Genomic DNA, 17,542 nt, shown 5'->3' on the forward strand with positions numbered 1-17,542 from the left:
AATTCTGTTATTTCCTTTAAATATAAAATTGGTGGCATAGCTTTGTAACTTTGTTTAGAACATTATAAGCCTCCAGCTGACTGCTTTACTACCTTTTGTGAAAGCCCAAAGCGCTGTACAGTTACAGTCCCATTCACCCATGCACACACACAAATACACACTCACACACTGATGGTCACTCTGCTGTCAAACACTGGCGCCAACCTATAACCACCAAGATCAATGTGGGGTTCAGTGTCTTGCCCAAAGACACTTTGACACTTTCAGGAACCGAGCCTGCAATCTTTCGACCACTCTACCTCTGCCTCCCAGCTGCCCCATACAGTCTTGGGATGAATTGGGATGTATATTGTATCATGTGTATCGTGATACAGTACAGACCAAAAGTTTGGACACACCTTCTCATTCAAATGAATGGGGAGGTGTGTCCAAACCTTTGGTCTGTACTGCATGTATCGCCGGACTCTTGCCAACACACAGCCCTAGTTTTGGGCCATACTGTACACAGAAAGATGCACCATCAGCAGAAATGCTCATTTTTTCAGTTTTCATTTTCAGATCTCTTCAAAACAAACATGAAATCTTTGCTAAGATGCAACAATCTAATGATGTCACCTGCAATGACTGCTTCATCTGAAAACCTGTGATGATTTGCGAGTGAACTCTCCATCTTCCCTCCTTGCTGGTGAACCAGCAGAATCCAGGCAGGTATCATGCATGCAATATTCATACAATATTGTTCAAGAAGCAAACCCTGCCGAAGCAGCAGCTCCCTATCAAATATTTACACAGGAAAACTCTTCTTCTCGGTGCAGTCGGCCCAGATTTATTAACCACTTCACATGTAGCAGCTCTGCACTCCACGTGCAGCAGAGCTTGCAAACACTGAATTATACCTGACGTTTTGATGGAACAATAACAACCGCCTGCATGAATTCAGATATGTATGAAATTTGTCCTGCTGGGCCACTGAGTTTAACTGACGCCCACTTTTGATAGGAAAGACAGGATTTGAAATGAGGCTGTTTAACCAGAGACCTGCCTGAGGGCGGGACGGTAGAGTAAGGTGGACCCTCACTGAAGCCCACATGACTTTCCTCTAGTTCCTATTGGTTCTTCCTGGATCATGTTTCTGCTGCATGCTGGGAGTCAGCCGCTGGTTGAGTCGTTGGTTGAAGGCTTCAAGAAAACCTCCGTCTCAGTCGCAGCAGGAAGGGGTGTTCTCGCTGCAACTGTGGCTCGCCATGTGCCTCCAGTGGGAGGGGCCAGGTCTGAAGAGCACAACGGTCGGTGCATCGATGGGAGCCTGAGTCATTCTCTCGCTGAATGAACCAGGTAAGAAGGAAGAGGAAATGTGTAGTAAATGTCTGTCTGAAACATAGAGGATGAAGGGAGGAGCAGAAAGAAAAGATGAAACAAAACAAGAGCAGTGCTGATGGATAATTAATGCCCCTTTTTCCTCCTCTTCCCCCCGCCTCGCTCTCTGCTCACGCTGGGCTCAGTATCTGCTCCGTGCAGCTCCGTGACCTTTGGCGAGTGTGTTATTCTAATTCATGGCCTGAGCAGGATTATACGTGAGAATCCATAAGCCCTGCTGCAAACCAAAGACACCGCTGTGCTGCTGCTGACGGCTCCAATCCTGACCCTGCTCTCGGACCTGTGGCTCCATGTGGGTCCAAAACACCCACCTGCCGCTTCTGAAGACATCTCAGCAGCTGGAGATGGCAAAACATCCACAACATGCATCTCAAAGTCAGACGGTGGTGCTGATGGAAAATATTCCTCTTCAATTTTTTTTCTAATCTGGACTCCACAGCAATCTCCTAACAGATTTACTGCAGACATTCAAAGTTTGAACCATATCAACATGTAACTATAAACACAAAACTAGATTCATAGCATACAGCGATGACCTCACAAGCTGCAGACGCATCGTTGTATTTCTGTTACAGATCAATAGAATGCTCAAAATAACAGCTAAACAGAACAAGAACATATCAGAGATTATTCTGAGCTGCCAAAGCTGACATGTCTGTCTGCACGGTGAACAGTAGGTCTTCCAAACACCCAAAAAGCTTCTGAAAGGGATCCAAACAGGCTGTGCAAATCGGATGCTAAGATGCAAACTATTGTTATTGCAAATGGAATAAGTGTGAGGATTTCATGGTGTCATGTGTGTTCTCTGTCTGCAAATGTTTCAGGAGGACAACGGTTTGACAGAACTGCTGTACAGCAACAACCTCTGCTGTGAGGTCACATGACAAGGGTCACCATAAAACTGCATGTTGGGAGTTTTTCTGATGATGGGAAGTCCTAAAGAGGAAATCAAAGAAGCCTCAAAGGGTTTAACTTCTGAAATGACGAAGAACACCTGCAAGGCTGAACCTTCCACATCCATCATTCTGGTTGTAGAATTATTTTTCGATGAGTCACAGCCGTTTCAGCATCATCTTTAGCTAAAGCAACAAACCAGTGAAGACACATGTGACATGTGCATCCCAACAGGCGATGGCACCATTCATCATGTGGTGTCAGTGTCCAGACTGGAACAGAAAAGCATGATATTGTGCAAATGTTGAAGGGCTGAAAAGTTTTGTTTAGCCCCTCTGTCATTGTCAAGTCATTGTCTGCACAAGTTGATGACACGGCACATTTTGAACAAACTGGTGGATTGATGCTTCATTGCTGTCCACCAATCTAAATCTGCTTAATAAAAGCAGTGATGACCATCCATCATTGATTCCATTGGCTCAGAGCTAACCCAGCTACTGCTGTGTGAAGGCAGGATTAACCTGGACAGGTCACACACACATATAAAATCCCCAATTAACCTATGAACTCTGTTTGTGGACTGTGGGAGGAAACCAGAGAAGACCAAGGCTTGCATGGGGAGAACACGCAAACTCAACACACAAATTCCATCACTTTTTTATCATGGTGTGTGTATTTGGCACTGTTTGTCTTGTCATTCATTCATTCATTCATTTTCTATACCGTTTTTCCCTTTCGGGGTCACGGGGCTGCCGGAGCCTATCCCGGCCACTGGTGGGCGAAGGCAGGGGGGACACCCTGAACAAGTCGCCAGTTTGTTGCAGGTAGAATGTCCACAATCACACACCCATTCACTCTCACACTGACACCTATGGACAATTTAGAGTTGCCAATTAACCTATGAAGCATGTTTTTGGACGGTGGGAGGAAGCCGGAGATCCCGGAGAAAACCCACGCATGCACGGGAGAACATGCAAACTCCACACAGAAAGGCCCCCCATTGATGTTGATTTTTCATGTCCCCCAGCCGGGACTTGAACCAGGGGCCTTCTTGCTGTGAGGCAAGAGCGCTAACCACTGCGCCACCGTGCAGCCGTTTGTCTTGTCATCTTGTTTTTAGATTTTATTGTATTTTGTGCACAGCACTTTGAGTGACATGTGGTGTTGTAAAAGTGCTATATAATTAAAGGTTGATTTGATTTGAAAGGAACCATCTGGGATTTTGCTCATAACCAAGAAAAATTAGTTTGATTACTTTGAAGATGTGAAAAAATTATTGATGCTAATTCGGGAAATATGCAGCCCCCCCCCCCCCCCCCCTCCCCCATCTTAAAAAAAAACGCCTCCTGAAAGTGGGACTGGTGTGTTGATTTCAGTCACACTGAAGGAAGACCGGAGGTCAAAGGGCGGCAGATCCGGCTCCGAGACGGTGGTCACGCGTCACAACAACCATTCTCTGTTTCTGCACCAAAGGGGAGACGGCAGCATCCTTACGGTGCAACTGCTGCCTGAAGAGGCCACGTGGGATGGAATAAACCCACAGACTCCGCCCAGCGGCGACCCCACAGCTGTTTGTCCTGCAGCCGAGGTGAAGGAGATTCCTGATACAGCTCCTATCTTTAGCTGCAATCGATCTGCTGACACACAACACCCGTCTTCCCGTTTCTCTCCTTAACCCTTTTCTTTTCCTCCCCCCTCAATCTATCTTCCGTCCCCGAGAAGGCCTTCCAAAGTCACTTTGTCCCTTTCCTAACAGCCCTTGATCTTCGCTAAAAGCTTCGGGTCTATCTTGCTGCTGCATGAGCTCCCATGGCATTACTGCTCTAGATCTTTCCGTCCTGCTCCTGCCAACACACACCTCCACCGAGCCCGACAGCAGCCCGCACAAACACACGTTCTCCCCCGTCCTACACCATCTAAATGAGCCGGATGCTTCCATTTGAGGTTTGCGAGAAACCCCCCACCAGAAAATGACAATAAATAAAAAAACAACAGAACTCAGAAACCAAATGGGAATTGCATTTTAATTTGTCAGGGGTCACAAAAAGTGGGGCATTCCTCTCAGAAGAAGGGTCTTTGGTCCAGAGGGGTGAATATTAGCCCCCGTCCCAGAGCAGAAACGGGCAGAAACCAGAGAACCCCACAGAGAAAGGAGGGGGCCGCCCGCACAAGTAAAAGTTGAAACGGTAATTATTCTCGCAGCATCCACTGCCCTTCCTGAAGGCAACCGCAGCCATATCCAGGTCAAGGTTTCTCCTCCAGCGGCGGCAGAAAGAAGGACAGGCGCGCCACCGTGCCGCTGCTGCACAGCCGTCAGAACCGGGTTTGGGAGGTGAGGATGGGATCCTGACAGCCAGGCGTGAGGCAGACCTCCAGAACCGGTCTGGATGACATGGTGCAGATGGAGAGGCAGGAGCATCAGCTTTTGCAGCTGCAGTCCTCAGAGTCAGTCCGCCCCCGCTCCTCTCTGTTCTCTGGCAGACATTCTGCATCCACTTTGACATTTGCCCATCATGGTGGGAAAAAAATGCTTCCAGTTGTCAATCTCACCACCCCCAGCTCCATGTCCCTGCTTGGCTGACATCCACCACGCTTCCTTTGACACGTGAGTGCAGCCCTGGCACCCCCCTTCATTTGCAGAGAACTGGGGGTCTCTTTTATCTAACAGCGTTCTCTGAGCCGAGCATGTCTTTCACTGAAATCCTGTTATCGTAACAGAATGCTAAGCTGTCCTGAGCACATCCAGAAAGCCCTTTGGTGTGTCACTCTCCTGATTGCGTAGATTTGGGCTCTGATGTGTAACCCTGTAGCAGGAGCCGGTGCCGCACAGCGAGGGCCTGCAAGCTGCTGCCAAAAAGTCATCACTTTAATATAAGGCAGAGGACATCACTCTGAAATTCTTACGTAAAGAGGATTTAGCCTCCTCTTCGTGTTCTAGCAGACTTAATCAAACCCTCAATCAGCATTGCTTATTTCATGCAACTGGCTTGACTCACAGATTTGACTCCATCTGTGCCCCCCCCTCCCCGGCTCAGCCCAGACGTCAGGCAGAGCGTGATATGCAGCGAGGTGGCCTTGAAGGACAGGCCACCCGTGAGGTGGGAGTGATGGAAACCCTCCAACCGCTTGCCTTCACGTTTTCTGTCGTCTGAAAATCCCTGCAGGCCTCTGTCAGGAGGCTGGGAGCTGGCTCAGCGAGACCGTACCCTTCACAAGCTCTCACGTTGCATTAACAGAGCCCTGCGAGCTGCATGGCACAGACATCCCACAATGCAGCGCTGTGATTCGAGCAGCGTTCTAGTGCAACGATCGCTCAGGGCTGGGGCAGCAAAGACTGCACGCTGAGATACCTCAGAGAAGTCCCTCACCGCTGCGTTTGTGCCAGCTTTTTCCCGCTCCTCATTTTCACCCAGCATCTGTGGAGAGTGTCACTTTTCTGACACCTCCATGCAGAGATCCTGTGAAGGGGGCATGAAAATCTGCTTAATTTAGCACATCAATGACAAGAGGAGAAATCTGCAGGAAAGTGTGATAAAAACACAAAAGCGTCTGATGTGAAGGATTTATGAGAACAAAGATGTCCCCACAGCGTCTCAGGCTGCATTTCAGCTAACTGGGTATTTATTTGGATGAACACATCCTCTCAGCATCACATCATTTATCGTGGAACTGCTCCTATGGCCATGAGACAACTGCTCTGGTTCTGGTGCCGCTGTTCTTTTTGAGCTTTTCAGCTAAATGACAACGCGGAGCGGCACAGCTGATGGTGAAGTGTAACATCCTGCTTCCAGAACACTTGATTTTCAACCAACAGATGCTGTCTGATGCTGATAAAAAATAAGGCACATCCATGTGGGGAGACAGCAGTCAGACCTCCAAGACCTCCTCTATGTCCAGGAGGACATCCAAGTGTTCCCTGGTCACCAGGAGAGAGGTACAATCTTTTGCAGCAAAAATTCAAAAAACAGCTTTAAACTCTTGTTTTTTGGATATAAACAGTCTGCAGATGAAGGATTTATTTAGAAGGAGTTTAACAGGTTTACTTTTGACGTGTTCAAATTATTAAAATGGTGTCCACAAATAATTACAGTGAGAGTATTTTCCATATGGGTTTTAAAGACAGAGGAGCATCTGTCACCTGAATGAGGATCTGCTGAGATGTCAGGGGGCTGACGCATCCAGGAGGAAGGCTCTGGTTTATCCAGTATCCGTGTGACAACATTATAAAAAACAAAAAAACAACCTCTGATGCTACAAAAAAACAATGAAGCGGAGTTGACATTTCCAACTAAAAAGACACTAAATAAATGTTAAACTGTGGCAAACTGCAGTTTTGGCAGTTGTCTTTACAACAGCAACGTGTTCAAGCATTCAGGTGTCTGAATATAAGAAAAAGAATCTTCTATTGGACAGCAACATGCTATGACTTCAGCGTCTGTTCTAATATTTCAAGACATTTCATCTTTGCCTTTTCCTGCATTCATGTTTTTGCTTCAGCATGTAGTTTGTTTTCTGTGGGATGAGGAAGTTCTAAGGCTGCAGGTTCAAATCCAGACTTAGTAAAAACATTTGACTCAAGTTAGGCGGAAATTCCATCTTCCTGTTGGAGGTTATGAAGTGCAGACACAACATGCAGTAGTAGGGCAGTCGACATCTGATTAGAAGGTCGCAGGTTCGATTCCCACCTTGTCTGCACATGTGGTGAAGTGTCCTAACACCCTTCCTTGCCTCTGGAAGGTTGGCCCAGCCTTTGGCAGCGGAGCCGCCATCAGTGTGTGAATGGGAGGTAGAAAAGTGCTTTACTAGTATACACCATTTTGATAAAAATCTCATTTTAAAAATATTTAACTACTTTAATGAAACATTTTTTGGGACTTTTCAGACTTAGCCTTCTGATTGGGTGAAGAGTGATCAGTTGTGCACAAGTTTAGATAGATTGCAGTTCATTAACTGAAAGGAAATGTTTGATTGGAGGAAGAAGTCACATGTTGGCTGAAGAACTAGTGGAGGCAGCTCAACCCAACAGTCAAAATACTCAATCAACTCCATTCAAACTCTGCAACTCCACTCTAAATATTAAGTTCTTTCTTTTCTAAATTTCTACCATTTTTAGGTTGTGAAAAGCAGCTGGCATCAAGACAAAGAGGTCAGACTGGAAACGTCTGTTGGTCTGGACTGAGTCTGCTTAAATTGTTCTGGATCGAGTCCTGAAACTTGCGTTTGGTCTGTATTCAGACTGCCGTCAACGGATATTTCTGTTTCAAACCAAAGCTTGTAAACAAAACCATGTGACTACAGATCTCTTCAGCCATTGGCCAGGAATTACAAGGGCGGAGCAAAGCAACAAGAAATAGTTCACTGATTCACACTTTATATTTCGATGACCAATTTTGAACGTCGTATTAACGTCGTATTAAAGGTGGATAAAGGTGGAAAGATTTCCTGTAATCCATGGACACCAGTGAAGATCACAAATCATTGAAGAAAAAAGGTTCAGAGCTCTGTCTAGTGGGTCTAGATGACCCAACTCCCAAAGTTAAAGTGCCTAGGATTTGATGGTCTAGTCATTACAGGTGATTTTAATGTTCATGTTAATAATGTCAAATGGTGTATACTTATGTAGCGCTTTCTACCATCTTACGAAGGCCCAAAGCGCTTTACAGTCACAGTCCCATTCACCCAGTCACACACACATTCATACACTGATGGTGGCTCCGCTGCCGAACACTGGCGCCAACCTCCCACCAGAGGCACTGTGGTGGCTGCCTACACTGCCACCCCATCAGGGCAGTAACATCCTGCACCACACCCTACATATCTGTTCACTTTATTTTTGCATATACCTTTGGATTTCTTTTTCAAACATAACACACACATTTGATAACATTTATTAGCATGCTTCAGTTTACTTTTTTATAATTTGATGGTTTGTTTGAGTTGCCAGTGCTAAGGGGAGCCATTGTTGCTGCTGCTGCCATCTGCTGCTGGAAAATCAAGTCAGGCCTGACACAAGAATGCATCCCAGTCAGCAGAGGCCTTATATTCAGCAGGCAGCTAATTGGACTGAACCATCGCCCAGTGGACAAGGAACTCTTTCTGTGTTTCTTTACTTTAGTTTCTATTTTGATGTTCTTTATTTTCATTCATTTGTGTATGTTAAGTTACTATAGGTTGGACTTTAGTTTAGTTTGTTTGTATTTTGTCTTAGTCATTTTAAGTTCCCCCTTGTGTGTCTAGTTGGTTTGATCAGCCACTATATATGTTCCCTTGTGTTTCCAATGAGGAAGGTCAGTTTAATTATGTTGGTTTGTCTGTTCAGTTGTCCTCTGTTACATTTAAAAACTTGAGTTAACTTTGTTGCTTTGACCTCTTTTAAGGGCCCATTTTTGCCCATCTACACCTTTGTAAAATAAATTAGAAAATTTTTGATAAAACTATTTTGCTGTCCTTGTCTTTTACTGCTCGGTCCACCACAGGCACGGTGGGGTTCAGTGTCTTGCCCAAGGACACTTCAACACATGGGCGTGCAAGGCGGGAATCGAACCTGCAATCTTACGATCATGGGTCGACCGCCCTACCGCTGCACCACGGCCACCCCAATGATGTCAATGATAATCATGGACTCTGACCTGAACTTTAACAGCCATATCAAGTCAGTAACATCAGCGGCATTTTACCATCTGAAAAACATTGCCAAAATCAAAAACAGTGTCAAAGCCAGACCTGGAGATACTTATTCATGCATTTGTCTCCAGTAGGTTAGACTACTGTAACGGCCTGCTCACCGGCCTCTCCAAACGAGCTGTAAAACAGCTTCAGTACATCCAGAATGCTGCTGCTCGAGTCGTGACCAGAACCAGGAAGTATGATCACATTAGTCCTGTGCTCAGGTCTCTGCACTGGCTCCCTGTACCTGAAAGAATAGACTTCAAAGCAGCTCTGCTTGTGTACAAGTCTCTCCATGGCCGAGCACCAAAGTACATCTCTGACATGTTAGTGCCATATGAACCATCTCGTACTCTGAGGACCTCAGGGGCCGGCCTCTGTTGATTCCCAGAGTCAGAACTAAACAAGGGGAATCAGCGTTTCAATATTCTGCAGCTAAAATCTGGAACAGCCTCCCTGAAGTCGTAAGACAGGCCTCTTCTGTGTTCATGTTCAAATCTAGACTTAAAACATTTCTGTTTAGCCGTGTATATGACTGAAAGGTCCTACCTGCACTTTTCTTTCCTTACCTTCCTTTATTTTTAAATCAGTTTTCAAATTTTTTTTTCTTTTCTTTTAAAGTAAATTTTATGTTGATTATTTCTATGATGTATTGTGATTTTAATGCATTTTTCTGTTTTGTGAAGCACCTTGAATTACTTTGTGTACGAATTGTGCTATACAAAAAAAATTGCCTTGCCTTGCCTAGGATAGCACAAGGGTTAAGAGAATTCTGTGAAGGAACTACAAGGTGGCTTTTAGGATGACGTCACTGCAGCGCAGCATGCGTAACGAGACACAGAAAAGCATGTAAAGGCCCGTACACACCGGGACGAATATTCGCCAGGCGTTATTCGCCAGCGTTTTTCGCCACGTTTTTTGTGTTCACACCCAGGAGATTTTCGCTGACGATGAGCCGAGTGAACATGCAATTTCATTCCCTGACATTAGATGGCGCTTAATGTAAACAGAAATACTCCTGTACACAAGGTGGCGCTGCGCAACTTTACGCTTCTTAAAGTCGCTTTTCGCTCAGAAAAAGAGAGCAAGTATTTATGCGCTTGTCAGAATCATACAAAGAAAACATGAATATTTCAAGCATCAGTAGCTCCAACTGGTGCTTGGTTCAGGGATATTTTAGAATGTCCGTCATTATTTCTTCGCGGCTGTGTACACGCTACTTGGCGTCTAACTTCTTCGCTGGTATGTGTGCTCAGCAAGGCAGTTTTGTGTTTGAGCGCCCCCAAGTTGTGTTTTACTGTAACTTCAGAAGCTCCAGACACGTGAGCAAAAGCGCCATTCTCATTGGTCGAATAGATTTCGACGCACGACAATCTCTGCTTTACATCAGTCTGTGGCTAGTCTGTTCCTTCATTCCTGCTCTGTTTAGCAGCAGTTCCTGGTCCTGGACCAACGTCCACTGGCTGTATTCAGACTGAAGTTTTGTTCCGGATTATCAGGGGAAACAAACAAACACAAAATGTGTCCAGTCTGAACACATCCTTAAAGGACTAAATTAAAGCAGGTTTACTTTAAGGGCAAAGGAATTAATTGATTTGATTAAATAAATACAGCCTTCCTGAGTAACAACCAACAGTCATGTTTACTATGTTATTCTGAGATATGCTCTCCTAATAAAGCTGCTGTTTGTTTTCCACACATTCGATTCTCTATCAAGCCCTCCTTATGTTGTAGCTGGAGCATCAGAATCAGAACCAGAACTCTAAACCACAGCAGTGAGGGTGCTTTCATCGGATGTTGCTGTGGGTTCTTTTGTTTACTCACATTTGGAAATGGGCTGAATGGTTTTCACTCTTGGTTCCAGTGGAAAGATCCTCTGCATTCATTCTGTAGCTGAACCACACCAGGGTTCACTTTCAGACAAACCAGGGTTTACACATCTGTTTGGGCTTTCACATTCATGAACGATCATCTAAGGAAAAGAACTGTAGACCAGACCAAGCAGCGCAGTGTGAAAGTAGGTTTTAGGCTCCTGAAAATGTTTTTTTTTTTTTATTTAAAGAGAAAAAACGAATAAAGCTCAAACATAAAGAAACAGAGCTTTGTTTAAAGGTCACAAAGCTAAGTTTGTCGGAAGCAAATGCATTTTCCATGCACTGAAAAAGCAAATGCTACGTATTCTGTCCAGTCCAGCATGTTTCAAACAGACGTGGAATAACGTCCTGTAACACGTCAGGTGATGCTTCTCAACAACAGCAGAGCTGGAAACTCATTTCCCTGATAAATCTCCAATGCATTCAATGTCTGTGAGGCGATGTCTTTGGCCCCACCCCATCAATCAATGTGATCACCTCCACAAAGGCCCTTTTTCCATTCAAAGAGACTGTGTCATCATCCACAACAGCTCCTGTGGTGTGCAGGGTTACAAATCAGGTACGGAAAAAGCCTATATCCCTAACACGAGCCAGGAACTCAAGCGTTGCTGCACTTCATATTAAAAGGGTTTCACACTGTGACCTGAGAAGCTGTAGTAATTGAAGCAGCGCTGCAGTAAAAAGGCTGCTCTTTTGCTCATAACGCTGTAAGGAAAGAGGTTGCTACGTGACTGCAACAGCATCCGGGAAACGAGTCTGCAGTCATTTACGGCTGCTTGTAAATGCATCCAAGACAGCCGGCGCCACATCGATTTAGCTATTTCTGATTGGCTCTCTGTTATTGCTCTGAGAGCCCAGCGTGAAGCTGAGGCATGCATTGGGAGGGAGGGGGGGGCTAATTGATGCTGTCACTGTTGAATTTTTTGTCCAGAACATTTTGTTTTGTTCCTGCATGAATAAAAACCTAAGGCGCTCCGCATACAGCGGCAGAGGTGGAGGCACATCTGGTGGTTATTCTTCCATAAAACTCCTGGGCCTCTGCTCAGGTGTGAAGGAAGCATCAACCCCCACCCCCACCCCCCCCCCCACGAGGAGCTAAGAGTCAGGGGACAAAAAACAATTTTATTTTTTAGATGAATGTGTGGCTGCTGAGAGTAAAGGGACTAATTAGGGTTCTATTTCTTTCCCACGAAGCTCTTTGAAACTACGAGACCCAGAATGAATAAAAACTAGACGATGAAATGTGTTTTTCAGCGGGTGAGATGAGATGATCTGGTGAGAGATCCGAATCCGGAGGGATGGAGGAAAGAGGGAGGAAGAGGAGATGATGAGATAGGATCTCAGCAGAGGGATCACTGGAAGTGAGTGTGAACTTCACAGCGTCTTATCTGTAGAGAGGTGTTGGACACACATGAACACCCCTCACCACCACCATTAACAAAGCCACATGCCTGGCTCTGGGAGGAACTGACTGCCTTTTCAGCCTCCTAATAGCTGGAAGAGAAGGACAGAACAGGAGGTGACCGTTTCTTCCTCCAATATCTGCTAAAACATTGACTTTTTTTTCTTCTATTTCTGCTCTTTTTGCTTCTCTCTGTTTTGGGACAGGAAATAGATCTTTTTTTTTCACTTCCTTCACATGCAGGCGAACACATGCTCTGCAATAAATGTCTTCTGCCATTGTTTTTAGAGTTAGTAAAAGATGAAGAGGATTTGCTTCCTGAAGCCCCAAAAAATGAAACAGGAAAATGAAGGCATGCTGGTGTTGTTGTTCAAAAGCTAAAATAGTTTTCACGAAAAGACTTTTGTCACAACAACAAAATACTAACTCATCAAACTGAAATTTCTCAGAGCAGAAATGATCATTTGATCTGACGGAGACGTGATGTTTAACCTTCATGGCCTTTAGGGATGTCGAGGTCCACGCTGAGCTGTTGGGAGATTCAGGCCCGGGAATCGGTACCACCAAAGCCCGCCGTCACCCTTCCCTCAACACACTGCCGTTCCATAAACTGTGCGTCAGTGTGGCTCAAAGGGACTCTGCTGCAAACCGAGGCTGGAGATCAAACCCAAAGTACAGACTAACTGGGGAAGTACGGCTCGTATGGACCTTTATTCGGACTTTTCTTTTCTGCTTAGTTTCTGTAAATGCAGTAAGGGCGCATTTTCACCTTTAGGTTCTTTTAGGGAAGATTAAGATCACTGTGGAACCAGCTCAGTCCCACTATCTGCTTCATTTTCTAAGTGTTCCCAATGATCTTTTAATTATGATTGTACCGTTTTTAGCCAAAATCCAAAAACCTGTGTCGTTTCCTAGGACATAGTTTCTGCAGAGCGGCAGGAGTTCATCAGAAATGTGCCTCTAAATTATGGGCAGAAGTAATCCCTAAGTTTACACTCTCTCCCATTGGTTTACAGCCCCTCACAGGAGTTTTTTAGGCCCCTTCATTAGGATGAGCAATGAGAGAGCCAGCAGCTGGATGGTGAGACTCGGTGGGACTCGGTGGGACTCGGTCTTGCCACAGTGGTGCCTGGTCCGCTCTCCTCCGGCTGAGCAGCTGCTCTCACGGCCCTATCTCAATCGTCATCAAGCTCATGGTCTGACAAGGCGGAGAAGCCCCTCCCACAGGATCAGGGGGATTAAAGGGCTGGATGGGAAACAGAGCTGGTGTCAACAACCTGGTCCCACAACCTTCACATGAGAGCAGAGGAGGCCTTAACCAGTATGAAGACATCTCTTTAAGTAGCGGATTCTCTCAGCTTTCATCATAGACATCAATGTTTGCACATTCTGAGCACTTTGTCAAGCTGTGCTACAGATGAACCAGTTCAAATGTGTGCCGTGCAGACAGACGTCTGTTTTGGTGGGATCTTTGGAGGAACTTGCTGTTCTCCTCTGTGGGCTGATGTTCTGCATGTTCTCCACTCTGTCATTGTTTATTCATTCATCTTCTTAACCGTTTTATCCCTTTTGGGGTTGCTGGGGCCTATCCCGGCCACTTGTGGGCGAAGGGGGGGGGGGGGGGGGGGGGTCCTGGACAGGTCATCAGGCAGTGGCAGCTCTTTCATTGTTGAATGTGGATTTGACGCTTAGGTAGTAGTATCTATACAGAGATCCTCATCCTCTGCAGACCATAGAAAAACTCTGGTTTAATCAATCATCACTGCTGTAGACTTTGTTTTGTTTCTCTTCTATCTTTTAAGGCGCTGCTGCGTTTGTCAGGGAGTGCGTGTCCCGTGCTCTTCAGCTACTCCAGTCAGGATTTACATGTCAAAATGCTCAAGTGCTAACGTGCCAGAGGAGCTGCGGCATGGGGGCATCAGCACTTCTTTACTGGAGAAACGAGGTGAAATCTCACCAGCAGGAGGTTTCTGGGATGGTTTTCCAGGCCGTGTGAGCAGAGTGTTTTACTCATTGAGGCAAACACCGAAAGGACAGAGTTTGAGGCTCCGCAAAAGTGACGAGGCTGAGCTGCACCACGGTCCACCCACAGGTTCCACCAGGAGAGTTTCAGAGGCTCCACCCCCTCTCATGGTGCTACACTTCCCATCTGGTAAGATCACTCTGATCGACTGGAGACTTAGACTAGCAGTTGGACCCCAGAGCAACAGCTCAGTGTGGACAGGAGTTTCAGAGTCATACATATTTCATGTCCCTGAAAACCTATGGAGCAGCAACTAAATCCGAACGAAATCCCAAGATGGTTCCAAAAGTCAGACTATGGATTTTCCATCAAGGTTCATTGTCTTTTGTTAAAAAATCCTTTCCCTCTCTCATGATTGTGGTCTGACACTGAAACGGATCTGTTGGTGACCTAATCCCTCAGCTTTTAGTTAAAGACCGACTCCAATGAAAATGCCAGTTTTGGTGTTTTTAACCTGTTTTTGCTGCTTTTTCCCCGTGATGGAGGACAGAGATAATTAATGTTAAAACTGCATTTCTGAGAATGCCGTTTGAAAGAGCTTGTAGTTGTTCCATACAAACTTCAATAGGCGCACCACGGTCTCCCTGCTCTGCTCCATTCTGATGCATCCAAATAAATCCATGAACGTCTTTGTTTTTCCTCGTCTGAGCTGAAATCTGGATCTAAACTGTACGGCTATTAACCATTTTTGTTGCACTAATACTGTTAGCTTGGGGGTGAAAGGGGCTGTAAGCTAGTGGAAGAGGGTGTAAACAGAGGGATGATGGGAAGTGGGGGTGGGATGGGGATCATGGCTTTCTGGTGCAGTCTCTTTTTCCAGGTCCGTTTAAATAATCTCTGGGTCTCTGGTGGTTTCAAAGGTTTTGTTGTTGGGAGATGAGGGTAAAACCCTGAAAGCGAACGGCCTCCGAGCTTCACATCACGTTGTTCAAGCAACTTTAAGAACTGTGACATTAATGGAAAAAGGCTCCAACAACAAACATCATTATGACTTTTCTGTGTATGAAACAGGAAATTAACCACTTAGAGTTTCAGCTTCCCTCCATTACTGTGGCGTTCGATCAGACCGCAGACCCACTTTAACATAAAAGTCAGTTTCTTTGTTTTTTTATACAAACGACTGTTTTTTCTTGTCCGGATCTTTCATCCACTGCAGGTCTTGGCTACTACTTTTTCCATGGGGAGGGTCACCCGACAGTTTAGTACCGCTCAGAAGATTGACTTGTCCCAGAAACGAAACGCTTTAAGATACTGAGCCTTTGTTCCTGTGACCAGACACAAACCATAATTCAAAGTGACTTTGTGCTGAGACACTTGTGTACTCTGTGCACACAGGGGGTCAGGGGCATCCTGTCAAGGTTTCCTGGAGGTGTCACATTAAACCAAGGTCACTTATATGTAAAAATCTGCTTTGGTCAGATAAATGTGAGAGTCTGAAGTAAGGCGCACAGAAGGAAACGCTCTTTCTGCTCAGCAAAGATGCATGAAGAAGAAACGAGGACGGTAAGAGACGGTAATGAATCCACTTTCCTCACTGCAGCCACACAGACTTTAATGATGGCATCTATCATCTTCCAGATCCTTAATACCTGAAGGTGAAACCAAGGCTTTGTCTAAAGCGCCACGAGGGGTTTTGTTGAAATGAAAGCAGAGCAGTTAAGCCTTTAACCGCTTAAGAAAACAGAAATACTAAATGGAAAAGATCAGACAGACTAAATCCACACGTCGTATGCTAAATGAAGTCCTCACAAAGATATCTTTTCCTCCAAATGTAAATGTTTATCCGTCAGTCTTTGGTAAAGAACTCAATGGATTCCAAACCCTGTAAATGTTATTTAGAGCTACAATTTTCTGTGACAACACAAACCTAACAAACTTATATCTTCCCCTGAAGATAACATCGTTCGGCACTTTCTATAGAAAAGAGCAAAAAGGATGCTGTGACGAGACATTTACACTGTCTGCTCAGAGAGATGAAGACTGTTTGCTTTCACACTGCACTCTTAGGAGAGAACAAGCTGTCTGAGAACCTCCTGCACTTCCAACACCTGCTCCTTTGAAGGCGCTAAACCCTGAAGCTTTGGGGGTCCTCCAGACATCGCTTCCCCTCCTCGCCTCCTCAAAACTGCATGGCAAATTAAAAAGACTCCCTCTGTTCTCTGGTTTAGTGTTGATCTTGTGAGCGTCCCTGTGTTGGATTGCATCAATACAAACGTCCATTCAAAAAATAAACCAAACAGCCTCAACTGAGACAAGCCTAAAGACTGTAGAGGGCCCTAAAGGGCCCCTCAGCCCCCCAAGCTCAGTTGGACCCTGCAGGGACGCTGATCAAAGCCACATCTGTGCTTTCACACTGCACTCTTGAGTGTGGATCAAACTGCCTGCCTGCTTTGGGTAGAGGGGCTTTCAGGTAAAAGGGGGTTCTCCTGTTTAGTCAGAGTTCAAACCTGTCAAAGTATTTGTGGGCTTCCTTCTATGCACCCCCACCAGGAAATGTTGGGCTCACATCCATAAATGCGTGTGTGTGTGTGTGTGTGTGTGTGTGTCCATATGTGCACACTCGCATGTGTCTCTGTGTGTGTGTGTGTGTGTGTCTCCTTGTGTATGTGTGTGTGTGTGTTCCGTTGAAGCAGCATTTAGCCTGCTAGCACCAGTGTAGTTCTTACATAAGAGGATAAGTGTTGGCTTGAGCAGAACTCCTGGCATCACTTGGACTCTGAAGCTCACAGGGATGCACGCACACACACACACACGGACACAACCACACACGGACACACATAAGCACACACACGGACACACGCACACACACACACGTCACGCACACACACACGGACACACACCAGCACACACACGGACACACACACACACGTTACGCATGTACACGACACACACATACGCACACACACAAATACACGGACAGACACAAATACACACACACGTCAGGCACACACACGGACTCCACACACGGATACACACACGGATACACACACGTCATGCACACACGGTCACACGTGCACACACACACATGGACACACACACACACACATGGACACGCACACACAGCTCAACCTGAGCAGAACATGGTCCCTGTAAACATTAAACTATTTGGGCCACATCTCCTCCTCCTCCTCCTCATGAGCATCTCCCCCCATCTTCATCACCCCCCAACCAAACAGCAAACTGGACAAAGACCTGATGACTTAGTTTCTCCAGAGTGGAATGGCACTGGAAGCAACAGCTGCTGCATGTAGGGCAGAAGGTGCTGCAGCAAACCTTGTGGGGCTGTTTCCTCAGAGGCAGGATGAT

At 45.8% G+C, this 17,542-nt stretch overlaps 1 protein-coding gene across 1 annotated transcript in view; it reads right to left on the minus strand.

Annotated features, from left to right (window-relative positions):
- Window positions 1–17,542, minus strand: part of hpca (hippocalcin) — a 43,339-nt gene that overhangs the window by 25,025 nt on the left and 772 nt on the right. The gene's annotated exons all lie outside the window — the stretch shown is intronic.

This window comes from Oryzias latipes, chromosome 11 (genome assembly GCF_053564925.1).
Source record: "Oryzias latipes strain Hd-rR chromosome 11, Olatipes_Hd-rR_3.1".
NCBI classification, from domain to species: Eukaryota; Metazoa; Chordata; class Actinopteri; order Beloniformes; family Adrianichthyidae; genus Oryzias; species Oryzias latipes.